Source organism: Schistocerca serialis, unplaced genomic scaffold (assembly GCF_023864345.2).
Source record: "Schistocerca serialis cubense isolate TAMUIC-IGC-003099 unplaced genomic scaffold, iqSchSeri2.2 HiC_scaffold_335, whole genome shotgun sequence".
NCBI lineage: Eukaryota > Metazoa > Arthropoda > Insecta > Orthoptera > Acrididae > Schistocerca > Schistocerca serialis.
In genome coordinates this window covers 35368-57666 of record NW_026047906.1, presented here as the reverse complement: position 1 = coordinate 57666, position 22299 = coordinate 35368, and the positions used below count along the sequence as shown (strand labels likewise).

The following is a 22299-nucleotide window of genomic DNA, read 5'->3' as shown; positions in this document are numbered from 1 at the left end:
TCTCCCACTGGAAGCGTCCCTTTAGGCCATCCACAGCAAGAAAAAGCCGTGCCCGCCGCATGGTAGCGACGCCACTTGTCTGTAGCTGTCGCAGTTAAGGAGACAGCGTCAAGAGACGTTTTCGTGCCGTGACCAGGTTTCGAACCTGGGCTTTCCGTAACCACTAAATTATCGTAGCTGTAACTGTCAGGCGGAGCTAGAATGCTCCATGTGTCAAACATATGTGAGCTCAAGGAGGTTACACTTGAAGAAAAAGCGGCAGGTTAACGCGATCACAGCGAAACCCCCGACAGCTACAGGACTCGAAACCGCGCCAACAGAGAGACTGGTGCCTTAAACCAGCGCCTTAAAGCGCTCGGCCACGCTACATGCGCTGCTTGGTGCGCCAGTGTTCCTAGCATTTGTACAAACAGTGCACGCCACAGCTTCCTGTTCTGCTGGGACTGGCTGCTCATCCATCGCACTTCAAACAACTGCCCTTTTCGACTACAGAGAGCAGCGGACGTCTGCGCTCTGGGAGGCGACATTACGTGTTGGGGATGAAGTGGTAGTGCAAACTGCGGCCTGCGGAACACGAGTGAAAAAATCAAGAGAGTACTGTCATTTCGAGTACTCGTCATTGCAACGGCAGCAAGGCAAAACTTTCAAAATTGCCGTGACCAGAATTCGAACCTGGGTTATTGCGGCCACAACGCAATGTCCTAACCACTAGACGATCACGGCCATGGCCACGGAGGCGCCCGCGAAGGCAGCTGGCTGGAATGCAAGTGGCGATACCCAGCAAAGCCTAGGCCAAGGTGTACGCCACAGCAGTGTCAGACACGGTCTCCATCACATGTATACGAGCAAATGAACGTGCCTGCGCTGTCAGGACACTAACTACAGTGGTTAGCTGCATTCACCTCCGTGGCAATGTCTTGCAGTCCCCCAAGCCTCTTGACTACAGGTATGTGGCTGGATAACAAGTGGATAGACGCTTCATCTCTCTCGCCGTCAGGTGTTGCCGTGAATCATACTTAACGTAGCTTTCTGCACGCGTCAGCGTAGCGTCAGTCGAGCAAAGTCGAGACAAGTCGCATAAGAGGAGCAACAAAAACGCGCAATTCCGGTACCGGGAATCGAACCCGGGCCTCCTGGGTGAGAGCCAGGTATCCTAGCCACTAGACCACACCGGATAACGACGGCAGTGCTCTTTCCAGCGAACGCAGCAGCCACGCACGGTTAACTGACGACAACTGTAAAAAATCCACTCTCTCGCGTTATAGAACGGCGTGCTCCGGACGCATTTCGTGGAGACGAACGCCAGCAATGATGAGAGCAAAAGGTGCCTACAAATGCTGTCGTTGCACCACGCACTGTTCTACGACCATTCACCAAGCAGACGCTCACGCCTTGTTGTGCTGCTTCCTTTGCGGGCAATGAGTGCATCTGCCTTCGACACAGGAGACATTACACGCTTGGCAGCTGTGGGATTGGAACCCACGCCTCCGAAGAGAATGGTGCCTGACACCAGCGCCTTAGACCGCTCGGCCACGCTACCTACACAACACGCGCGTCACAAGAGCTGCGTCCTACCCCACGAGAACACACCGCAACGGCACAAAAATGAGACGTAAAAAGTGGCAACGGTGGGATTCGAACCCACGCCTCCGAAGAGACTGGTGCCTAAAACCAGCGCCTTAGACCGCTCGGCCACGTTACCGTTGCAGCAGCAGCGGCAAAACGTTTCCTTTGTACTACAAAGATCACTTCGAAATGGAAGTATCTTGGCATGTATTTCCACTGCTCTCCCACTGGAAGCGTCCCTTTAGGCCATCCACAGCAAGAAAAAGCCGTGCCCGCCGCATGGTAGCGACGCCACTTGTCTGTAGCTGTCGCAGTTAAGGAGACAGCGTCAAGAGACGTTTTCGTGCCGTGACCAGGTTTCGAACCTGGGCTTTCCGTAACCACTAAATTATCGTAGCTGTAACTGTCAGGCGGAGCTAGAATGCTCCATGTGTCAAACATATGTGAGCTCAAGGAGGTTACACTTGAAGAAAAAGCGGCAGGTTAACGCGATCACAGCGAAACCCCCGACAGCTACAGGACTCGAAACCGCGCCAACAGAGAGACTGGTGCCTTAAACCAGCGCCTTAAAGCGCTCGGCCACGCTACATGCGCTGCTTGGTGCGCCAGTGTTCCTAGCATTTGTACAAACAGTGCACGCCACAGCTTCCTGTTCTGCTGGGACTGGCTGCTCATCCATCGCACTTCAAACAACTGCCCTTTTCGACTACAGAGAGCAGCGGACGTCTGCGCTCTGGGAGGCGACATTACGTGTTGGGGATGAAGTGGTAGTGCAAACTGCGGCCTGCGGAACACGAGTGAAAAAATCAAGAGAGTACTGTCATTTCGAGTACTCGTCATTGCAACGGCAGCAAGGCAAAACTTTCAAAATTGCCGTGACCAGAATTCGAACCTGGGTTATTGCGGCCACAACGCAATGTCCTAACCACTAGACGATCACGGCCATGGCCACGGAGGCGCCCGCGAAGGCAGCTGGCTGGAATGCAAGTGGCGATACCCAGCAAAGCCTAGGCCAAGGTGTACGCCACAGCAGTGTCAGACACGGTCTCCATCACATGTATACGAGCAAATGAACGTGCCTGCGCTGTCAGGACACTAACTACAGTGGTTAGCTGCATTCACCTCCGTGGCAATGTCTTGCAGTCCCCCAAGCCTCTTGACTACAGGTATGTGGCTGGATAACAAGTGGATAGACGCTTCATCTCTCTCGCCGTCAGGTGTTGCCGTGAATCATACTTAACGTAGCTTTCTGCACGCGTCAGCGTAGCGTCAGTCGAGCAAAGTCGAGACAAGTCGCATAAGAGGAGCAACAAAAACGCGCAATTCCGGTACCGGGAATCGAACCCGGGCCTCCTGGGTGAGAGCCAGGTATCCTAGCCACTAGACCACACCGGATAACGACGGCAGTGCTCTTTCCAGCGAACGCAGCAGCCACGCACGGTTAACTGACGACAACTGTAAAAAATCCACTCTCTCGCGTTATAGAACGGCGTGCTCCGGACGCATTTCGTGGAGACGAACGCCAGCAATGATGAGAGCAAAAGGTGCCTACAAATGCTGTCGTTGCACCACGCACTGTTCTACGACCATTCACCAAGCAGACGCTCACGCCTTGTTGTGCTGCTTCCTTTGCGGGCAATGAGTGCATCTGCCTTCGACACAGGAGACATTACACGCTTGGCAGCTGTGGGATTGGAACCCACGCCTCCGAAGAGAATGGTGCCTGACACCAGCGCCTTAGACCGCTCGGCCACGCTACCTACACAACACGCGCGTCACAAGAGCTGCGTCCTACCCCACGAGAACACACCGCAACGGCACAAAAATGAGACGTAAAAAGTGGCAACGGTGGGATTCGAACCCACGCCTCCGAAGAGACTGGTGCCTAAAACCAGCGCCTTAGACCGCTCGGCCACGTTACCGTTGCAGCAGCAGCGGCAAAACGTTTCCTTTGTACTACAAAGATCACTTCGAAATGGAAGTATCTTGGCATGTATTTCCACTGCTCTCCCACTGGAAGCGTCCCTTTAGGCCATCCACAGCAAGAAAAAGCCGTGCCCGCCGCATGGTAGCGACGCCACTTGTCTGTAGCTGTCGCAGTTAAGGAGACAGCGTCAAGAGACGTTTTCGTGCCGTGACCAGGTTTCGAACCTGGGCTTTCCGTAACCACTAAATTATCGTAGCTGTAACTGTCAGGCGGAGCTAGAATGCTCCATGTGTCAAACATATGTGAGCTCAAGGAGGTTACACTTGAAGAAAAAGCGGCAGGTTAACGCGATCACAGCGAAACCCCCGACAGCTACAGGACTCGAAACCGCGCCAACAGAGAGACTGGTGCCTTAAACCAGCGCCTTAAAGCGCTCGGCCACGCTACATGCGCTGCTTGGTGCGCCAGTGTTCCTAGCATTTGTACAAACAGTGCACGCCACAGCTTCCTGTTCTGCTGGGACTGGCTGCTCATCCATCGCACTTCAAACAACTGCCCTTTTCGACTACAGAGAGCAGCGGACGTCTGCGCTCTGGGAGGCGACATTACGTGTTGGGGATGAAGTGGTAGTGCAAACTGCGGCCTGCGGAACACGAGTGAAAAAATCAAGAGAGTACTGTCATTTCGAGTACTCGTCATTGCAACGGCAGCAAGGCAAAACTTTCAAAATTGCCGTGACCAGAATTCGAACCTGGGTTATTGCGGCCACAACGCAATGTCCTAACCACTAGACGATCACGGCCATGGCCACGGAGGCGCCCGCGAAGGCAGCTGGCTGGAATGCAAGTGGCGATACCCAGCAAAGCCTAGGCCAAGGTGTACGCCACAGCAGTGTCAGACACGGTCTCCATCACATGTATACGAGCAAATGAACGTGCCTGCGCTGTCAGGACACTAACTACAGTGGTTAGCTGCATTCACCTCCGTGGCAATGTCTTGCAGTCCCCCAAGCCTCTTGACTACAGGTATGTGGCTGGATAACAAGTGGATAGACGCTTCATCTCTCTCGCCGTCAGGTGTTGCCGTGAATCATACTTAACGTAGCTTTCTGCACGCGTCAGCGTAGCGTCAGTCGAGCAAAGTCGAGACAAGTCGCATAAGAGGAGCAACAAAAACGCGCAATTCCGGTACCGGGAATCGAACCCGGGCCTCCTGGGTGAGAGCCAGGTATCCTAGCCACTAGACCACACCGGATAACGACGGCAGTGCTCTTTCCAGCGAACGCAGCAGCCACGCACGGTTAACTGACGACAACTGTAAAAAATCCACTCTCTCGCGTTATAGAACGGCGTGCTCCGGACGCATTTCGTGGAGACGAACGCCAGCAATGATGAGAGCAAAAGGTGCCTACAAATGCTGTCGTTGCACCACGCACTGTTCTACGACCATTCACCAAGCAGACGCTCACGCCTTGTTGTGCTGCTTCCTTTGCGGGCAATGAGTGCATCTGCCTTCGACACAGGAGACATTACACGCTTGGCAGCTGTGGGATTGGAACCCACGCCTCCGAAGAGAATGGTGCCTGACACCAGCGCCTTAGACCGCTCGGCCACGCTACCTACACAACACGCGCGTCACAAGAGCTGCGTCCTACCCCACGAGAACACACCGCAACGGCACAAAAATGAGACGTAAAAAGTGGCAACGGTGGGATTCGAACCCACGCCTCCGAAGAGACTGGTGCCTAAAACCAGCGCCTTAGACCGCTCGGCCACGTTACCGTTGCAGCAGCAGCGGCAAAACGTTTCCTTTGTACTACAAAGATCACTTCGAAATGGAAGTATCTTGGCATGTATTTCCACTGCTCTCCCACTGGAAGCGTCCCTTTAGGCCATCCACAGCAAGAAAAAGCCGTGCCCGCCGCATGGTAGCGACGCCACTTGTCTGTAGCTGTCGCAGTTAAGGAGACAGCGTCAAGAGACGTTTTCGTGCCGTGACCAGGTTTCGAACCTGGGCTTTCCGTAACCACTAAATTATCGTAGCTGTAACTGTCAGGCGGAGCTAGAATGCTCCATGTGTCAAACATATGTGAGCTCAAGGAGGTTACACTTGAAGAAAAAGCGGCAGGTTAACGCGATCACAGCGAAACCCCCGACAGCTACAGGACTCGAAACCGCGCCAACAGAGAGACTGGTGCCTTAAACCAGCGCCTTAAAGCGCTCGGCCACGCTACATGCGCTGCTTGGTGCGCCAGTGTTCCTAGCATTTGTACAAACAGTGCACGCCACAGCTTCCTGTTCTGCTGGGACTGGCTGCTCATCCATCGCACTTCAAACAACTGCCCTTTTCGACTACAGAGAGCAGCGGACGTCTGCGCTCTGGGAGGCGACATTACGTGTTGGGGATGAAGTGGTAGTGCAAACTGCGGCCTGCGGAACACGAGTGAAAAAATCAAGAGAGTACTGTCATTTCGAGTACTCGTCATTGCAACGGCAGCAAGGCAAAACTTTCAAAATTGCCGTGACCAGAATTCGAACCTGGGTTATTGCGGCCACAACGCAATGTCCTAACCACTAGACGATCACGGCCATGGCCACGGAGGCGCCCGCGAAGGCAGCTGGCTGGAATGCAAGTGGCGATACCCAGCAAAGCCTAGGCCAAGGTGTACGCCACAGCAGTGTCAGACACGGTCTCCATCACATGTATACGAGCAAATGAACGTGCCTGCGCTGTCAGGACACTAACTACAGTGGTTAGCTGCATTCACCTCCGTGGCAATGTCTTGCAGTCCCCCAAGCCTCTTGACTACAGGTATGTGGCTGGATAACAAGTGGATAGACGCTTCATCTCTCTCGCCGTCAGGTGTTGCCGTGAATCATACTTAACGTAGCTTTCTGCACGCGTCAGCGTAGCGTCAGTCGAGCAAAGTCGAGACAAGTCGCATAAGAGGAGCAACAAAAACGCGCAATTCCGGTACCGGGAATCGAACCCGGGCCTCCTGGGTGAGAGCCAGGTATCCTAGCCACTAGACCACACCGGATAACGACGGCAGTGCTCTTTCCAGCGAACGCAGCAGCCACGCACGGTTAACTGACGACAACTGTAAAAAATCCACTCTCTCGCGTTATAGAACGGCGTGCTCCGGACGCATTTCGTGGAGACGAACGCCAGCAATGATGAGAGCAAAAGGTGCCTACAAATGCTGTCGTTGCACCACGCACTGTTCTACGACCATTCACCAAGCAGACGCTCACGCCTTGTTGTGCTGCTTCCTTTGCGGGCAATGAGTGCATCTGCCTTCGACACAGGAGACATTACACGCTTGGCAGCTGTGGGATTGGAACCCACGCCTCCGAAGAGAATGGTGCCTGACACCAGCGCCTTAGACCGCTCGGCCACGCTACCTACACAACACGCGCGTCACAAGAGCTGCGTCCTACCCCACGAGAACACACCGCAACGGCACAAAAATGAGACGTAAAAAGTGGCAACGGTGGGATTCGAACCCACGCCTCCGAAGAGACTGGTGCCTAAAACCAGCGCCTTAGACCGCTCGGCCACGTTACCGTTGCAGCAGCAGCGGCAAAACGTTTCCTTTGTACTACAAAGATCACTTCGAAATGGAAGTATCTTGGCATGTATTTCCACTGCTCTCCCACTGGAAGCGTCCCTTTAGGCCATCCACAGCAAGAAAAAGCCGTGCCCGCCGCATGGTAGCGACGCCACTTGTCTGTAGCTGTCGCAGTTAAGGAGACAGCGTCAAGAGACGTTTTCGTGCCGTGACCAGGTTTCGAACCTGGGCTTTCCGTAACCACTAAATTATCGTAGCTGTAACTGTCAGGCGGAGCTAGAATGCTCCATGTGTCAAACATATGTGAGCTCAAGGAGGTTACACTTGAAGAAAAAGCGGCAGGTTAACGCGATCACAGCGAAACCCCCGACAGCTACAGGACTCGAAACCGCGCCAACAGAGAGACTGGTGCCTTAAACCAGCGCCTTAAAGCGCTCGGCCACGCTACATGCGCTGCTTGGTGCGCCAGTGTTCCTAGCATTTGTACAAACAGTGCACGCCACAGCTTCCTGTTCTGCTGGGACTGGCTGCTCATCCATCGCACTTCAAACAACTGCCCTTTTCGACTACAGAGAGCAGCGGACGTCTGCGCTCTGGGAGGCGACATTACGTGTTGGGGATGAAGTGGTAGTGCAAACTGCGGCCTGCGGAACACGAGTGAAAAAATCAAGAGAGTACTGTCATTTCGAGTACTCGTCATTGCAACGGCAGCAAGGCAAAACTTTCAAAATTGCCGTGACCAGAATTCGAACCTGGGTTATTGCGGCCACAACGCAATGTCCTAACCACTAGACGATCACGGCCATGGCCACGGAGGCGCCCGCGAAGGCAGCTGGCTGGAATGCAAGTGGCGATACCCAGCAAAGCCTAGGCCAAGGTGTACGCCACAGCAGTGTCAGACACGGTCTCCATCACATGTATACGAGCAAATGAACGTGCCTGCGCTGTCAGGACACTAACTACAGTGGTTAGCTGCATTCACCTCCGTGGCAATGTCTTGCAGTCCCCAAGCCTCTTGACTACAGGTATGTGGCTGGATAACAAGTGGATAGACGCTTCATCTCTCTCGCCGTCAGGTGTTGCCGTGAATCATACTTAACGTAGCTTTCTGCACGCGTCAGCGTAGCGTCAGTCGAGCAAAGTCGAGACAAGTCGCATAAGAGGAGCAACAAAAACGCGCAATTCCGGTACCGGGAATCGAACCCGGGCCTCCTGGGTGAGAGCCAGGTATCCTAGCCACTAGACCACACCGGATAACGACGGCAGTGCTCTTTCCAGCGAACGCAGCAGCCACGCACGGTTAACTGACGACAACTGTAAAAAATCCACTCTCTCGCGTTATAGAACGGCGTGCTCCGGACGCATTTCGTGGAGACGAACGCCAGCAATGATGAGAGCAAAAGGTGCCTACAAATGCTGTCGTTGCACCACGCACTGTTCTACGACCATTCACCAAGCAGACGCTCACGCCTTGTTGTGCTGCTTCCTTTGCGGGCAATGAGTGCATCTGCCTTCGACACAGGAGACATTACACGCTTGGCAGCTGTGGGATTGGAACCCACGCCTCCGAAGAGAATGGTGCCTGACACCAGCGCCTTAGACCGCTCGGCCACGCTACCTACACAACACGCGCGTCACAAGAGCTGCGTCCTACCCCACGAGAACACACCGCAACGGCACAAAAATGAGACGTAAAAAGTGGCAACGGTGGGATTCGAACCCACGCCTCCGAAGAGACTGGTGCCTAAAACCAGCGCCTTAGACCGCTCGGCCACGTTACCGTTGCAGCAGCAGCGGCAAAACGTTTCCTTTGTACTACAAAGATCACTTCGAAATGGAAGTATCTTGGCATGTATTTCCACTGCTCTCCCACTGGAAGCGTCCCTTTAGGCCATCCACAGCAAGAAAAAGCCGTGCCCGCCGCATGGTAGCGACGCCACTTGTCTGTAGCTGTCGCAGTTAAGGAGACAGCGTCAAGAGACGTTTTCGTGCCGTGACCAGGTTTCGAACCTGGGCTTTCCGTAACCACTAAATTATCGTAGCTGTAACTGTCAGGCGGAGCTAGAATGCTCCATGTGTCAAACATATGTGAGCTCAAGGAGGTTACACTTGAAGAAAAAGCGGCAGGTTAACGCGATCACAGCGAAACCCCCGACAGCTACAGGACTCGAAACCGCGCCAACAGAGAGACTGGTGCCTTAAACCAGCGCCTTAAAGCGCTCGGCCACGCTACATGCGCTGCTTGGTGCGCCAGTGTTCCTAGCATTTGTACAAACAGTGCACGCCACAACTTCCTGTTCTGCTGGGACTGGCTGCTCATCCATCGCACTTCAAACAACTGCCCTTTTCGACTACAGAGAGCAGCGGACGTCTGCGCTCTGGGAGGCGACATTACGTGTTGGGGATGAAGTGGTAGTGCAAACTGCGGCCTGCGGAACACGAGTGAAAAAAATCAAGAGAGTACTGTCATTTCGAGTACTCGTCATTGCAACGGCAGCAAGGCAAAACTTTCAAAATTGCCGTGACCAGGATTCGAACCTGGGTTATTGCGGCCACAACGCAATGTCCTAACCACTAGACGATCACGGCCATGGCCACGGAGGCGCCCGCGAAGGCAGCTGGCTGGAATGCAAGTGGCGATACCCAGCAAAGCCTAGGCCAAGGTGTACGCCACAGCAGTGTCAGACACGGTCTCCATCACATGTATACGAGCAAATGAACGTGCCTGCGCTGTCAGGACACTAACTACAGTGGTTAGCTGCATTCACCTCCGTGGCAATGTCTTGCAGTCCCCCAAGCCTCTTGACTACAGGTATGTGGCTGGATAACAAGTGGATAGACGCTTCATCTCTCTCGCCGTCAGGTGTTGCCGTGAATCATACTTAACGTAGCTTTCTGCACGCGTCAGCGTAGCGTCAGTCGAGCAAAGTCGAGACAAGTCGCATAAGAGGAGCAACAAAAACGCGCAATTCCGGTACCGGGAATCGAACCCGGGCCTCCTGGGTGAGAGCCAGGTATCCTAGCCACTAGACCACACCGGATAACGACGGCAGTGCTCTTTCCAGCGAACGCAGCAGCCACGCACGGTTAACTGACGACAACTGTAAAAAATCCACTCTCTCGCGTTATAGAACGGCGTGCTCCGGACGCATTTCGTGGAGACGAACGCCAGCAATGATGAGAGCAAAAGGTGCCTACAAATGCTGTCGTTGCACCACGCACTGTTCTACGACCATTCACCAAGCAGACGCTCACGCCTTGTTGTGCTGCTTCCTTTGCGGGCAATGAGTGCATCTGCCTTCGACACAGGAGACATTACACGCTTGGCAGCTGTGGGATTGGAACCCACGCCTCCGAAGAGAATGGTGCCTGACACCAGCGCCTTAGACCGCTCGGCCACGCTACCTACACAACACGCGCGTCACAAGAGCTGCGTCCTACCCCACGAGAACACACCGCAACGGCACAAAAATGAGACGTAAAAAGTGGCAACGGTGGGATTCGAACCCACGCCTCCGAAGAGACTGGTGCCTAAAACCAGCGCCTTAGACCGCTCGGCCACGTTACCGTTGCAGCAGCAGCGGCAAAACGTTTCCTTTGTACTACAAAGATCACTTCGAAATGGAAGTATCTTGGCATGTATTTCCACTGCTCTCCCACTGGAAGCGTCCCTTTAGGCCATCCACAGCAAGAAAAAGCCGTGCCCGCCGCATGGTAGCGACGCCACTTGTCTGTAGCTGTCGCAGTTAAGGAGACAGCGTCAAGAGACGTTTTCGTGCCGTGACCAGGTTTCGAACCTGGGCTTTCCGTAACCACTAAATTATCGTAGCTGTAACTGTCAGGCGGAGCTAGAATGCTCCATGTGTCAAACATATGTGAGCTCAAGGAGGTTACACTTGAAGAAAAAGCGGCAGGTTAACGCGATCACAGCGAAACCCCCGACAGCTACAGGACTCGAAACCGCGCCAACAGAGAGACTGGTGCCTTAAACCAGCGCCTTAAAGCGCTCGGCCACGCTACATGCGCTGCTTGGTGCGCCAGTGTTCCTAGCATTTGTACAAACAGTGCACGCCACAACTTCCTGTTCTGCTGGGACTGGCTGCTCATCCATCGCACTTCAAACAACTGCCCTTTTCGACTACAGAGAGCAGCGGACGTCTGCGCTCTGGGAGGCGACATTACGTGTTGGGGATGAAGTGGTAGTGCAAACTGCGGCCTGCGGAACACGAGTGAAAAAAATCAAGAGAGTACTGTCATTTCGAGTACTCGTCATTGCAACGGCAGCAAGGCAAAACTTTCAAAATTGCCGTGACCAGGATTCGAACCTGGGTTATTGCGGCCACAACGCAATGTCCTAACCACTAGACGATCACGGCCATGGCCACGGAGGCGCCCGCGAAGGCAGCTGGCTGGAATGCAAGTGGCGATACCCAGCAAAGCCTAGGCCAAGGTGTACGCCACAGCAGTGTCAGACACGGTCTCCATCACATGTATACGAGCAAATGAACGTGCCTGCGCTGTCAGGACACTAACTACAGTGGTTAGCTGCATTCACCTCCGTGGCAATGTCTTGCAGTCCCCCAAGCCTCTTGACTACAGGTATGTGGCTGGATAACAAGTGGATAGACGCTTCATCTCTCTCGCCGTCAGGTGTTGCCGTGAATCATACTTAACGTAGCTTTCTGCACGCGTCAGCGTAGCGTCAGTCGAGCAAAGTCGAGACAAGTCGCATAAGAGGAGCAACAAAAACGCGCAATTCCGGTACCGGGAATCGAACCCGGGCCTCCTGGGTGAGAGCCAGGTATCCTAGCCACTAGACCACACCGGATAACGACGGCAGTGCTCTTTCCAGCGAACGCAGCAGCCACGCACGGTTAACTGACGACAACTGTAAAAAATCCACTCTCTCGCGTTATAGAACGGCGTGCTCCGGACGCATTTCGTGGAGACGAACGCCAGCAATGATGAGAGCAAAAGGTGCCTACAAATGCTGTCGTTGCACCACGCACTGTTCTACGACCATTCACCAAGCAGACGCTCACGCCTTGTTGTGCTGCTTCCTTTGCGGGCAATGAGTGCATCTGCCTTCGACACAGGAGACATTACACGCTTGGCAGCTGTGGGATTGGAACCCACGCCTCCGAAGAGAATGGTGCCTGACACCAGCGCCTTAGACCGATCGGCCACGCTACCTACACAACACGCGCGTCACAAGAGCTGCGTCCTACCCCACGAGAACACACCGCAACGGCACAAAAATGAGACGTAAAAAGTGGCAACGGTGGGATTCGAACCCACGCCTCCGAAGAGACTGGTGCCTAAAACCAGCGCCTTAGACCGCTCGGCCACGTTACCGTTGCAGCAGCAGCGGCAAAACGTTTCCTTTGTACTACAAAGATCACTTCGAAATGGAAGTATCTTGGCATGTATTTCCACTGCTCTCCCACTGGAAGCGTCCCTTTAGGCCATCCACAGCAAGAAAAAGCCGTGCCCGCCGCATGGTAGCGACGCCACTTGTCTGTAGCTGTCGCAGTTAAGGAGACAGCGTCAAGAGACGTTTTCGTGCCGTGACCAGGTTTCGAACCTGGGCTTTCCGTAACCACTAAATTATCGTAGCTGTAACTGTCAGGCGGAGCTAGAATGCTCCATGTGTCAAACATATGTGAGCTCAAGGAGGTTACACTTGAAGAAAAAGCGGCAGGTTAACGCGATCACAGCGAAACCCCCGACAGCTACAGGACTCGAAACCGCGCCAACAGAGAGACTGGTGCCTTAAACCAGCGCCTTAAAGCGCTCGGCCACGCTACATGCGCTGCTTGGTGCGCCAGTGTTCCTAGCATTTGTACAAACAGTGCACGCCACAACTTCCTGTTCTGCTGGGACTGGCTGCTCATCCATCGCACTTCAAACAACTGCCCTTTTCGACTACAGAGAGCAGCGGACGTCTGCGCTCTGGGAGGCGACATTACGTGTTGGGGATGAAGTGGTAGTGCAAACTGCGGCCTGCGGAACACGAGTGAAAAAAATCAAGAGAGTACTGTCATTTCGAGTACTCGTCATTGCAACGGCAGCAAGGCAAAACTTTCAAAATTGCCGTGACCAGGATTCGAACCTGGGTTATTGCGGCCACAACGCAATGTCCTAACCACTAGACGATCACGGCCATGGCCACGGAGGCGCCCGCGAAGGCAGCTGGCTGGAATGCAAGTGGCGATACCCAGCAAAGCCTAGGCCAAGGTGTACGCCACAGCAGTGTCAGACACGGTCTCCATCACATGTATACGAGCAAATGAACGTGCCTGCGCTGTCAGGACACTAACTACAGTGGTTAGCTGCATTCACCTCCGTGGCAATGTCTTGCAGTCCCCCAAGCCTCTTGACTACAGGTATGTGGCTGGATAACAAGTGGATAGACGCTTCATCTCTCTCGCCGTCAGGTGTTGCCGTGAATCATACTTAACGTAGCTTTCTGCACGCGTCAGCGTAGCGTCAGTCGAGCAAAGTCGAGACAAGTCGCATAAGAGGAGCAACAAAAACGCGCAATTCCGGTACCGGGAATCGAACCCGGGCCTCCTGGGTGAGAGCCAGGTATCCTAGCCACTAGACCACACCGGATAACGACGGCAGTGCTCTTTCCAGCGAACGCAGCAGCCACGCACGGTTAACTGACGACAACTGTAAAAAATCCACTCTCTCGCGTTATAGAACGGCGTGCTCCGGACGCATTTCGTGGAGACGAACGCCAGCAATGATGAGAGCAAAAGGTGCCTACAAATGCTGTCGTTGCACCACGCACTGTTCTACGACCATTCACCAAGCAGACGCTCACGCCTTGTTGTGCTGCTTCCTTTGCGGGCAATGAGTGCATCTGCCTTCGACACAGGAGACATTACACGCTTGGCAGCTGTGGGATTGGAACCCACGCCTCCGAAGAGAATGGTGCCTGACACCAGCGCCTTAGACCGCTCGGCCACGCTACCTACACAACACGCGCGTCACAAGAGCTGCGTCCTACCCCACGAGAACACACCGCAACGGCACAAAAATGAGACGTAAAAAGTGGCAACGGTGGGATTCGAACCCACGCCTCCGAAGAGACTGGTGCCTAAAACCAGCGCCTTAGACCGCTCGGCCACGTTACCGTTGCAGCAGCAGCGGCAAAACGTTTCCTTTGTACTACAAAGATCACTTCGAAATGGAAGTATCTTGGCATGTATTTCCACTGCTCTCCCACTGGAAGCGTCCCTTTAGGCCATCCACAGCAAGAAAAAGCCGTGCCCGCCGCATGGTAGCGACGCCACTTGTCTGTAGCTGTCGCAGTTAAGGAGACAGCGTCAAGAGACGTTTTCGTGCCGTGACCAGGTTTCGAACCTGGGCTTTCCGTAACCACTAAATTATCGTAGCTGTAACTGTCAGGCGGAGCTAGAATGCTCCATGTGTCAAACATATGTGAGCTCAAGGAGGTTACACTTGAAGAAAAAGCGGCAGGTTAACGCGATCACAGCGAAACCCCCGACAGCTACAGGACTCGAAACCGCGCCAACAGAGAGACTGGTGCCTTAAACCAGCGCCTTAAAGCGCTCGGCCACGCTACATGCGCTGCTTGGTGCGCCAGTGTTCCTAGCATTTGTACAAACAGTGCACGCCACAGCTTCCTGTTCTGCTGGGACTGGCTGCTCATCCATCGCACTTCAAACAACTGCCCTTTTCGACTACAGAGAGCAGCGGACGTCTGCGCTCTGGGAGGCGACATTACGTGTTGGGGATGAAGTGGTAGTGCAAACTGCGGCCTGCGGAACACGAGTGAAAAAAATCAAGAGAGTACTGTCATTTCGAGTACTCGTCATTGCAACGGCAGCAAGGCAAAACTTTCAAAATTGCCGTGACCAGGATTCGAACCTGGGTTATTGCGGCCACAACGCAATGTCCTAACCACTAGACGATCACGGCCATGGCCACGGAGGCGCCCGCGAAGGCAGCTGGCTGGAATGCAAGTGGCGATACCCAGCAAAGCCTAGGCCAAGGTGTACGCCACAGCAGTGTCAGACACGGTCTCCATCACATGTATACGAGCAAATGAACGTGCCTGCGCTGTCAGGACACTAACTACAGTGGTTAGCTGCATTCACCTCCGTGGCAATGTCTTGCAGTCCCCCAAGCCTCTTGACTACAGGTATGTGGCTGGATAACAAGTGGATAGACGCTTCATCTCTCTCGCCGTCAGGTGTTGCCGTGAATCATACTTAACGTAGCTTTCTGCACGCGTCAGCGTAGCGTCAGTCGAGCAAAGTCGAGACAAGTCGCATAAGAGGAGCAACAAAAACGCGCAATTCCGGTACCGGGAATCGAACCCGGGCCTCCTGGGTGAGAGCCAGGTATCCTAGCCACTAGACCACACCGGATAACGACGGCAGTGCTCTTTCCAGCGAACGCAGCAGCCACGCACGGTTAACTGACGACAACTGTAAAAAATCCACTCTCTCGCGTTATAGAACGGCGTGCTCCGGACGCATTTCGTGGAGACGAACGCCAGCAATGATGAGAGCAAAAGGTGCCTACAAATGCTGTCGTTGCACCACGCACTGTTCTACGACCATTCACCAAGCAGACGCTCACGCCTTGTTGTGCTGCTTCCTTTGCGGGCAATGAGTGCATCTGCCTTCGACACAGGAGACATTACACGCTTGGCAGCTGTGGGATTGGAACCCACGCCTCCGAAGAGAATGGTGCCTGACACCAGCGCCTTAGACCGCTCGGCCACGCTACCTACACAACACGCGCGTCACAAGAGCTGCGTCCTACCCCACGAGAACACACCGCAACGGCACAAAAATGAGACGTAAAAAGTGGCAACGGTGGGATTCGAACCCACGCCTCCGAAGAGACTGGTGCCTAAAACCAGCGCCTTAGACCGCTCGGCCACGTTACCGTTGCAGCAGCAGCGGCAAAACGTTTCCTTTGTACTACAAAGATCACTTCGAAATGGAAGTATCTTGGCATGTATTTCCACTGCTCTCCCACTGGAAGCGTCCCTTTAGGCCATCCACAGCAAGAAAAAGCCGTGCCCGCCGCATGGTAGCGACGCCACTTGTCTGTAGCTGTCGCAGTTAAGGAGACAGCGTCAAGAGACGTTTTCGTGCCGTGACCAGGTTTCGAACCTGGGCTTTCCGTAACCACTAAATTATCGTAGCTGTAACTGTCAGGCGGAGCTAGAATGCTCCATGTGTCAAACATATGTGAGCTCAAGGAGGTTACACTTGAAGAAAAAGCGGCAGGTTAACGCGATCACAGCGAAACCCCCGACAGCTACAGGACTCGAAACCGCGCCAACAGAGAGACTGGTGCCTTAAACCAGCGCCTTAAAGCGCTCGGCCACGCTACATGCGCTGCTTGGTGCGCCAGTGTTCCTAGCATTTGTACAAACAGTGCACGCCACAGCTTCCTGTTCTGCTGGGACTGGCTGCTCATCCATCGCACTTCAAACAACTGCCCTTTTCGACTACAGAGAGCAGCGGACGTCTGCGCTCTGGGAGGCGACATTACGTGTTGGGGATGAAGTGGTAGTGCAAACTGCGGCCTGCGGAACACGAGTGAAAAAAATCAAGAGAGTACTGTCATTTCGAGTACTCGTCATTGCAACGGCAGCAAGGCAAAACTTTCAAAATTGCCGTGACCAGGATTCGAACCTGGGTTATTGCGGCCACAACGCAATGTCCTAACCACTAGACGATCACGGCCATGGCCACGGAGGCGCCCGCGAAGGCAGCTGGCTGGAATGCAAGTGGCGATACCCAGCAAAGCCTAGGCCAAGGTGTACGCCACAGCAGTGTCAGACACGGTCTCCATCACATGTATACGAGCAAATGAACGTGCCTGCGCTGTCAGGACACTAACTACAGTGGTTAGCTGCATTCACCTCCGTGGCAATGTCTTGCAGTCCCCCAAGCCTCTTGACTACAGGTATGTGGCTGGATAACAAGTGGATAGACGCTTCATCTCTCTCGCCGTCAGGTGTTGCCGTGAATCATACTTAACGTAGCTTTCTGCACGCGTCAGCGTAGCGTCAGTCGAGCAAAGTCGAGACAAGTCGCATAAGAGGAGCAACAAAAACGCGCAATTCCGGTACCGGGAATCGAACCCGGGCCTCCTGGGTGAGAGCCAGGTATCCTAGCCACTAGACCACACCGGATAACGACGGCAGTGCTCTTTCCAGCGAACGCAGCAGCCACGCACGGTTAACTGACGACAACTGTAAAAAATCCACTCTCTCGCGTTATAGAACGGCGTGCTCCGGACGCATTTCGTGGAGACGAACGCCAGCAATGATGAGAGCAAAAGGTGCCTACAAATGCTGTCGTTGCACCACGCACTGTTCTACGACCATTCACCAAGCAGACGCTCACGCCTTGTTGTGCTGCTTCCTTTGCGGGCAATGAGTGCATCTGCCTTCGACACAGGAGACATTACACGCTTGGCAGCTGTGGGATTGGAACCCACGCCTCCGAAGAGAATGGTGCCTGACACCAGCGCCTTAGACCGCTCGGCCACGCTACCTACACAACACGCGCGTCACAAGAGCTGCGTCCTACCCCACGAGAACACACCGCAACGGCACAAAAATGAGACGTAAAAAGTGGCAACGGTGGGATTCGAACCCACGCCTCCGAAGAGACTGGTGCCTAAAACCAGCGCCTTAGACCGCTCGGCCACGTTACCGTTGCAGCAGCAGCGGCAAAACGTTTCCTTTGTACTACAAAGATCACTTCGAAATGGAAGTATCTTGGCATGTATTTCCACTGCTCTCCCACTGGAAGCGTCCCTTTAGGCCATCCACAGCAAGAAAAAGCCGTGCCCGCCGCATGGTAGCGACGCCACTTGTCTGTAGCTGTCGCAGTTAAGGAGACAGCGTCAAGAGACGTTTTCGTGCCGTGACCAGGTTTCGAACCTGGGCTTTCCGTAACCACTAAATTATCGTAGCTGTAACTGTCAGGCGGAGCTAGAATGCTCCATGTGTCAAACATATGTGAGCTCAAGGAGGTTACACTTGAAGAAAAAGCGGCAGGTTAACGCGATCACAGCGAAACCCCCGACAGCTACAGGACTCGAAACCGCGCCAACAGAGAGACTGGTGCCTTAAACCAGCGCCTTAAAGCGCTCGGCCACGCTACATGCGCTGCTTGGTGCGCCAGTGTTCCTAGCATTTGTACAAACAGTGCACGCCACAGCTTCCTGTTCTGCTGGGACTGGCTGCTCATCCATCGCACTTCAAACAACTGCCCTTTTCGACTACAGAGAGCAGCGGACGTCTGCGCTCTGGGAGGCGACATTACGTGTTGGGGATGAAGTGGTAGTGCAAACTGCGGCCTGCGGAACACGAGTGAAAAAAATCAAGAGAGTACTGTCATTTCGAGTACTCGTCATTGCAACGGCAGCAAGGCAAAACTTTCAAAATTGCCGTGACCAGGATTCGAACCTGGGTTATTGCGGCCACAACGCAATGTCCTAACCACTAGACGATCACGGCCATGGCCACGGAGGCGCCCGCGAAGGCAGCTGGCTGGAATGCAAGTGGCGATACCCAGCAAAGCCTAGGCCAAGGTGTACGCCACAGCAGTGTCAGACACGGTCTCCATCACATGTATACGAGCAAATGAACGTGCCTGCGCTGTCAGGACACTAACTACAGTGGTTAGCTGCATTCACCTCCGTGGCAATGTCTTGCAGTCCCCCAAGCCTCTTGACTACAGGTATGTGGCTGGATAACAAGTGGATAGACGCTTCATCTCTCTCGCCGTCAGGTGTTGCCGTGAATCATACTTAACGTAGCTTTCTGCACGCGTCAGCGTAGCGTCAGTCGAGCAAAGTCGAGACAAGTCGCATAAGAGGAGCAACAAAAACGCGCAATTCCGGTACCGGGAATCGAACCCGGGCCTCCTGGGTGAGAGCCAGGTATCCTAGCCACTAGACCACACCGGATAACGACGGCAGTGCTCTTTCCAGCGAACGCAGCAGCCACGCACGGTTAACTGACGACAACTGTAAAAAATCCACTCTCTCGCGTTATAGAACGGCGTGCTCCGGACGCATTTCGTGGAGACGAACGCCAGCAATGATGAGAGCAAAAGGTGCCTACAAATGCTGTCGTTGCACCACGCACTGTTCTACGACCATTCACCAAGCAGACGCTCACGCCTTGTTGTGCTGCTTCCTTTGCGGGCAATGAGTGCATCTGCCTTCGACACAGGAGACATTACACGCTTGGCAGCTGTGGGATTGGAACCCACGCCTCCGAAGAGAATGGTGCCTGACACCAGCGCCTTAGACCGCTCGGCCACGCTACCTACACAACACGCGCGTCACAAGAGCTGCGTCCTACCCCACGAGAACACACCGCAACGGCACAAAAATGAGACGTAAAAAGTGGCAACGGTGGGATTCGAACCCACGCCTCCGAAGAGACTGGTGCCTAAAACCAGCGCCTTAGACCGCTCGGCCACGTTACCGTTGCAGCAGCAGCGGCAAAACGTTTCCTTTGTACTACAAAGATCACTTCGAAATGGAAGTATCTTGGCATGTATTTCCACTGCTCTCCCACTGGAAGCGTCCCTTTAGGCCATCCACAGCAAGAAAAAGCCGTGCCCGCCGCATGGTAGCGACGCCACTTGTCTGTAGCTGTCGCAGTTAAGGAGACAGCGTCAAGAGACGTTTTCGTGCCGTGACCAGGTTTCGAACCTGGGCTTTCCGTAACCACTAAATTATCGTAGCTGTAACTGTCAGGCGGAGCTAGAATGCTCCATGTGTCAAACATATGTGAGCTCAAGGAGGTTACACTTGAAGAAAAAGCGGCAGGTTAACGCGATCACAGCGAAACCCCCGACAGCTACAGGACTCGAAACCGCGCCAACAGAGAGACTGGTGCCTTAAACCAGCGCCTTAAAGCGCTCGGCCACGCTACATGCGCTGCTTGGTGCGCCAGTGTTCCTAGCATTTGTACAAACAGTGCACGCCACAGCTTCCTGTTCTGCTGGGACTGGCTGCTCATCCATCGCACTTCAAACAACTGCCCTTTTCGACTACAGAGAGCAGCGGACGTCTGCGCTCTGGGAGGCGACATTACGTGTTGGGGATGAAGTGGTAGTGCAAACTGCGGCCTGCGGAACACGAGTGAAAAAAATCAAGAGAGTACTGTCATTTCGAGTACTCGTCATTGCAACGGCAGCAAGGCAAAACTTTCAAAATTGCCGTGACCAGGATTCGAACCTGGGTTATTGCGGCCACAACGCAATGTCCTAACCACTAGACGATCACGGCCATGGCCACGGAGGCGCCCGCGAAGGCAGCTGGCTGGAATGCAAGTGGCGATACCCAGCAAAGCCTAGGCCAAGGTGTACGCCACAGCAGTGTCAGACACGGTCTCCATCACATGTATACGAGCAAATGAACGTGCCTGCGCTGTCAGGACACTAACTACAGTGGTTAGCTGCATTCACCTCCGTGGCAATGTCTTGCAGTCCCCCAAGCCTCTTGACTACAGGTATGTGGCTGGATAACAAGTGGATAGACGCTTCATCTCTCTCGCCGTCAGGTGTTGCCGTGAATCATACTTAACGTAGCTTTCTGCACGCGTCAGCGTAGCGTCAGTCGAGCAAAGTCGAGACAAGTCGCATAAGAGGAGCAACAAAAACGCGCAATTCCGGTACCGGGAATCGAACCCGGGCCTCCTGGGTGAGAGCCAGGTATCCTAGCCACTAGACCACACCGGATAACGACGGCAGTGCTCTTTCCAGCGAACGCAGCAGCCACGCACGGTTAACTGACGACAACTGTAAAAAATCCACTCTCTCGCGTTATAGAACGGCGTGCTCCGGACGCATTTCGTGGAGACGAACGCCAGCAATGATGAGAGCAAAAGGTGCCTACAAATGCTGTCGTTGCACCACGCACTGTTCTACGACCATTCACCAAGCAGACGCTCACGCCTTGTTGTGCTGCTTCCTTTGCGGGCAATGAGTGCATCTGCCTTCGACACAGGAGACATTACACGCTTGGCAGCTGTGGGATTGGAACCCACGCCTCCGAAGAGAATGGTGCCTGACACCAGCGCCTTAGACCGCTCGGCCACGCTACCTACACAACACGCGCGTCACAAGAGCTGCGTCCTACCCCACGAGAACACACCGCAACGGCACAAAAATGAGACGTAAAAAGTGGCAACGGTGGGATTCGAACCCACGCCTCCGAAGAGACTGGTGCCTAAAACCAGCGCCTTAGACCGCTCGGCCACGTTACCGTTGCAGCAGCAGCGGCAAAACGTTTCCTTTGTACTACAAAGATCACTTCGAAATGGAAGTATCTTGGCATGTATTTCCACTGCTCTCCCACTGGAAGCGTCCCTTTAGGCCATCCACAGCAAGAAAAAGCCGTGCCCGCCGCATGGTAGCGACGCCACTTGTCTGTAGCTGTCGCAGTTAAGGAGACAGCGTCAAGAGACGTTTTCGTGCCGTGACCAGGTTTCGAACCTGGGCTTTCCGTAACCACTAAATTATCGTAGCTGTAACTGTCAGGCGGAGCTAGAATGCTCCATGTGTCAAACATATGTGAGCTCAAGGAGGTTACACTTGAAGAAAAAGCGGCAGGTTAACGCGATCACAGCGAAACCCCCGACAGCTACAGGACTCGAAACCGCGCCAACAGAGAGACTGGTGCCTTAAACCAGCGCCTTAAAGCGCTCGGCCACGCTACATGCGCTGCTTGGTGCGCCAGTGTTCCTAGCATTTGTACAAACAGTGCACGCCACAACTTCCTGTTCTGCTGGGACTGGCTGCTCATCCATCGCACTTCAAACAACTGCCCTTTTCGACTACAGAGAGCAGCGGACGTCTGCGCTCTGGGAGGCGACATTACGTGTTGGGGATGAAGTGGTAGTGCAAACTGCGGCCTGCGGAACACGAGTGAAAAAAATCAAGAGAGTACTGTCATTTCGAGTACTCGTCATTGCAACGGCAGCAAGGCAAAACTTTCAAAATTGCCGTGACCAGGATTCGAACCTGGGTTATTGCGGCCACAACGCAATGTCCTAACCACTAGACGATCACGGCCATGGCCACGGAGGCGCCCGCGAAGGCAGCTGGCTGGAATGCAAGTGGCGATACCCAGCAAAGCCTAGGCCAAGGTGTACGCCACAGCAGTGTCAGACACGGTCTCCATCACATGTATACGAGCAAATGAACGTGCC

General features: G+C 54.1%; 37 non-coding genes across 37 annotated transcripts; all 37 read right to left on the bottom strand.

Moving 5' to 3' along the window:
* Nucleotides 1–651: 651 nt before the first annotated feature.
* On the bottom strand, nt 652–723 carry Trnah-gug (transfer RNA histidin (anticodon GUG)). Its single transcript has one exon. It is a non-coding gene; the product is annotated as a tRNA-His (tRNA).
* A 380-nt stretch (nt 724–1103) lies between these two features.
* Nucleotides 1104–1175, bottom strand: Trnae-cuc (transfer RNA glutamic acid (anticodon CUC)). Its single transcript has one exon. It is a non-coding gene; the product is annotated as a tRNA-Glu (tRNA).
* A 445-nt stretch (nt 1176–1620) lies between these two features.
* On the bottom strand, nt 1621–1702 carry Trnal-uag (transfer RNA leucine (anticodon UAG)). Its single transcript has one exon. It is a non-coding gene; the product is annotated as a tRNA-Leu (tRNA).
* A 735-nt stretch (nt 1703–2437) lies between these two features.
* Trnah-gug (transfer RNA histidin (anticodon GUG)) lies at nt 2438–2509 on the bottom strand. The gene has a single exon. It is a non-coding gene; the product is annotated as a tRNA-His (tRNA).
* Nucleotides 2510–2889: 380 nt separating this feature from the next.
* Trnae-cuc (transfer RNA glutamic acid (anticodon CUC)) lies at nt 2890–2961 on the bottom strand. The gene has a single exon. It is a non-coding gene; the product is annotated as a tRNA-Glu (tRNA).
* Nucleotides 2962–3406: 445 nt separating this feature from the next.
* Trnal-uag (transfer RNA leucine (anticodon UAG)) lies at nt 3407–3488 on the bottom strand. Its single transcript has one exon. It is a non-coding gene; the product is annotated as a tRNA-Leu (tRNA).
* Nucleotides 3489–4223: 735 nt separating this feature from the next.
* Nucleotides 4224–4295, bottom strand: Trnah-gug (transfer RNA histidin (anticodon GUG)). Its single transcript has one exon. It is a non-coding gene; the product is annotated as a tRNA-His (tRNA).
* A 380-nt stretch (nt 4296–4675) lies between these two features.
* Nucleotides 4676–4747, bottom strand: Trnae-cuc (transfer RNA glutamic acid (anticodon CUC)). The gene has a single exon. It is a non-coding gene; the product is annotated as a tRNA-Glu (tRNA).
* Nucleotides 4748–5192: 445 nt separating this feature from the next.
* Nucleotides 5193–5274, bottom strand: Trnal-uag (transfer RNA leucine (anticodon UAG)). Its single transcript has one exon. It is a non-coding gene; the product is annotated as a tRNA-Leu (tRNA).
* Nucleotides 5275–6009: 735 nt separating this feature from the next.
* On the bottom strand, nt 6010–6081 carry Trnah-gug (transfer RNA histidin (anticodon GUG)). The gene has a single exon. It is a non-coding gene; the product is annotated as a tRNA-His (tRNA).
* A 380-nt stretch (nt 6082–6461) lies between these two features.
* On the bottom strand, nt 6462–6533 carry Trnae-cuc (transfer RNA glutamic acid (anticodon CUC)). Its single transcript has one exon. It is a non-coding gene; the product is annotated as a tRNA-Glu (tRNA).
* Nucleotides 6534–6978: 445 nt separating this feature from the next.
* On the bottom strand, nt 6979–7060 carry Trnal-uag (transfer RNA leucine (anticodon UAG)). Its single transcript has one exon. It is a non-coding gene; the product is annotated as a tRNA-Leu (tRNA).
* A 735-nt stretch (nt 7061–7795) lies between these two features.
* Nucleotides 7796–7867, bottom strand: Trnah-gug (transfer RNA histidin (anticodon GUG)). The gene has a single exon. It is a non-coding gene; the product is annotated as a tRNA-His (tRNA).
* Nucleotides 7868–8246: 379 nt separating this feature from the next.
* On the bottom strand, nt 8247–8318 carry Trnae-cuc (transfer RNA glutamic acid (anticodon CUC)). Its single transcript has one exon. It is a non-coding gene; the product is annotated as a tRNA-Glu (tRNA).
* A 445-nt stretch (nt 8319–8763) lies between these two features.
* Nucleotides 8764–8845, bottom strand: Trnal-uag (transfer RNA leucine (anticodon UAG)). Its single transcript has one exon. It is a non-coding gene; the product is annotated as a tRNA-Leu (tRNA).
* A 736-nt stretch (nt 8846–9581) lies between these two features.
* Nucleotides 9582–9653, bottom strand: Trnah-gug (transfer RNA histidin (anticodon GUG)). Its single transcript has one exon. It is a non-coding gene; the product is annotated as a tRNA-His (tRNA).
* Nucleotides 9654–10033: 380 nt separating this feature from the next.
* On the bottom strand, nt 10034–10105 carry Trnae-cuc (transfer RNA glutamic acid (anticodon CUC)). The gene has a single exon. It is a non-coding gene; the product is annotated as a tRNA-Glu (tRNA).
* Nucleotides 10106–10550: 445 nt separating this feature from the next.
* On the bottom strand, nt 10551–10632 carry Trnal-uag (transfer RNA leucine (anticodon UAG)). The gene has a single exon. It is a non-coding gene; the product is annotated as a tRNA-Leu (tRNA).
* A 736-nt stretch (nt 10633–11368) lies between these two features.
* Trnah-gug (transfer RNA histidin (anticodon GUG)) lies at nt 11369–11440 on the bottom strand. The gene has a single exon. It is a non-coding gene; the product is annotated as a tRNA-His (tRNA).
* A 380-nt stretch (nt 11441–11820) lies between these two features.
* On the bottom strand, nt 11821–11892 carry Trnae-cuc (transfer RNA glutamic acid (anticodon CUC)). The gene has a single exon. It is a non-coding gene; the product is annotated as a tRNA-Glu (tRNA).
* Nucleotides 11893–12337: 445 nt separating this feature from the next.
* On the bottom strand, nt 12338–12419 carry Trnal-uag (transfer RNA leucine (anticodon UAG)). Its single transcript has one exon. It is a non-coding gene; the product is annotated as a tRNA-Leu (tRNA).
* A 736-nt stretch (nt 12420–13155) lies between these two features.
* On the bottom strand, nt 13156–13227 carry Trnah-gug (transfer RNA histidin (anticodon GUG)). Its single transcript has one exon. It is a non-coding gene; the product is annotated as a tRNA-His (tRNA).
* A 380-nt stretch (nt 13228–13607) lies between these two features.
* On the bottom strand, nt 13608–13679 carry Trnae-cuc (transfer RNA glutamic acid (anticodon CUC)). Its single transcript has one exon. It is a non-coding gene; the product is annotated as a tRNA-Glu (tRNA).
* Nucleotides 13680–14124: 445 nt separating this feature from the next.
* Nucleotides 14125–14206, bottom strand: Trnal-uag (transfer RNA leucine (anticodon UAG)). Its single transcript has one exon. It is a non-coding gene; the product is annotated as a tRNA-Leu (tRNA).
* A 736-nt stretch (nt 14207–14942) lies between these two features.
* Nucleotides 14943–15014, bottom strand: Trnah-gug (transfer RNA histidin (anticodon GUG)). The gene has a single exon. It is a non-coding gene; the product is annotated as a tRNA-His (tRNA).
* A 380-nt stretch (nt 15015–15394) lies between these two features.
* Nucleotides 15395–15466, bottom strand: Trnae-cuc (transfer RNA glutamic acid (anticodon CUC)). The gene has a single exon. It is a non-coding gene; the product is annotated as a tRNA-Glu (tRNA).
* Nucleotides 15467–15911: 445 nt separating this feature from the next.
* Trnal-uag (transfer RNA leucine (anticodon UAG)) lies at nt 15912–15993 on the bottom strand. The gene has a single exon. It is a non-coding gene; the product is annotated as a tRNA-Leu (tRNA).
* A 736-nt stretch (nt 15994–16729) lies between these two features.
* Nucleotides 16730–16801, bottom strand: Trnah-gug (transfer RNA histidin (anticodon GUG)). Its single transcript has one exon. It is a non-coding gene; the product is annotated as a tRNA-His (tRNA).
* A 380-nt stretch (nt 16802–17181) lies between these two features.
* Trnae-cuc (transfer RNA glutamic acid (anticodon CUC)) lies at nt 17182–17253 on the bottom strand. The gene has a single exon. It is a non-coding gene; the product is annotated as a tRNA-Glu (tRNA).
* A 445-nt stretch (nt 17254–17698) lies between these two features.
* Trnal-uag (transfer RNA leucine (anticodon UAG)) lies at nt 17699–17780 on the bottom strand. Its single transcript has one exon. It is a non-coding gene; the product is annotated as a tRNA-Leu (tRNA).
* Nucleotides 17781–18516: 736 nt separating this feature from the next.
* Nucleotides 18517–18588, bottom strand: Trnah-gug (transfer RNA histidin (anticodon GUG)). The gene has a single exon. It is a non-coding gene; the product is annotated as a tRNA-His (tRNA).
* A 380-nt stretch (nt 18589–18968) lies between these two features.
* On the bottom strand, nt 18969–19040 carry Trnae-cuc (transfer RNA glutamic acid (anticodon CUC)). Its single transcript has one exon. It is a non-coding gene; the product is annotated as a tRNA-Glu (tRNA).
* A 445-nt stretch (nt 19041–19485) lies between these two features.
* On the bottom strand, nt 19486–19567 carry Trnal-uag (transfer RNA leucine (anticodon UAG)). The gene has a single exon. It is a non-coding gene; the product is annotated as a tRNA-Leu (tRNA).
* A 736-nt stretch (nt 19568–20303) lies between these two features.
* Trnah-gug (transfer RNA histidin (anticodon GUG)) lies at nt 20304–20375 on the bottom strand. The gene has a single exon. It is a non-coding gene; the product is annotated as a tRNA-His (tRNA).
* A 380-nt stretch (nt 20376–20755) lies between these two features.
* Nucleotides 20756–20827, bottom strand: Trnae-cuc (transfer RNA glutamic acid (anticodon CUC)). The gene has a single exon. It is a non-coding gene; the product is annotated as a tRNA-Glu (tRNA).
* A 445-nt stretch (nt 20828–21272) lies between these two features.
* Trnal-uag (transfer RNA leucine (anticodon UAG)) lies at nt 21273–21354 on the bottom strand. The gene has a single exon. It is a non-coding gene; the product is annotated as a tRNA-Leu (tRNA).
* A 736-nt stretch (nt 21355–22090) lies between these two features.
* Trnah-gug (transfer RNA histidin (anticodon GUG)) lies at nt 22091–22162 on the bottom strand. Its single transcript has one exon. It is a non-coding gene; the product is annotated as a tRNA-His (tRNA).
* Between the last annotated feature and the right edge of the window lie 137 nt (nt 22163–22299).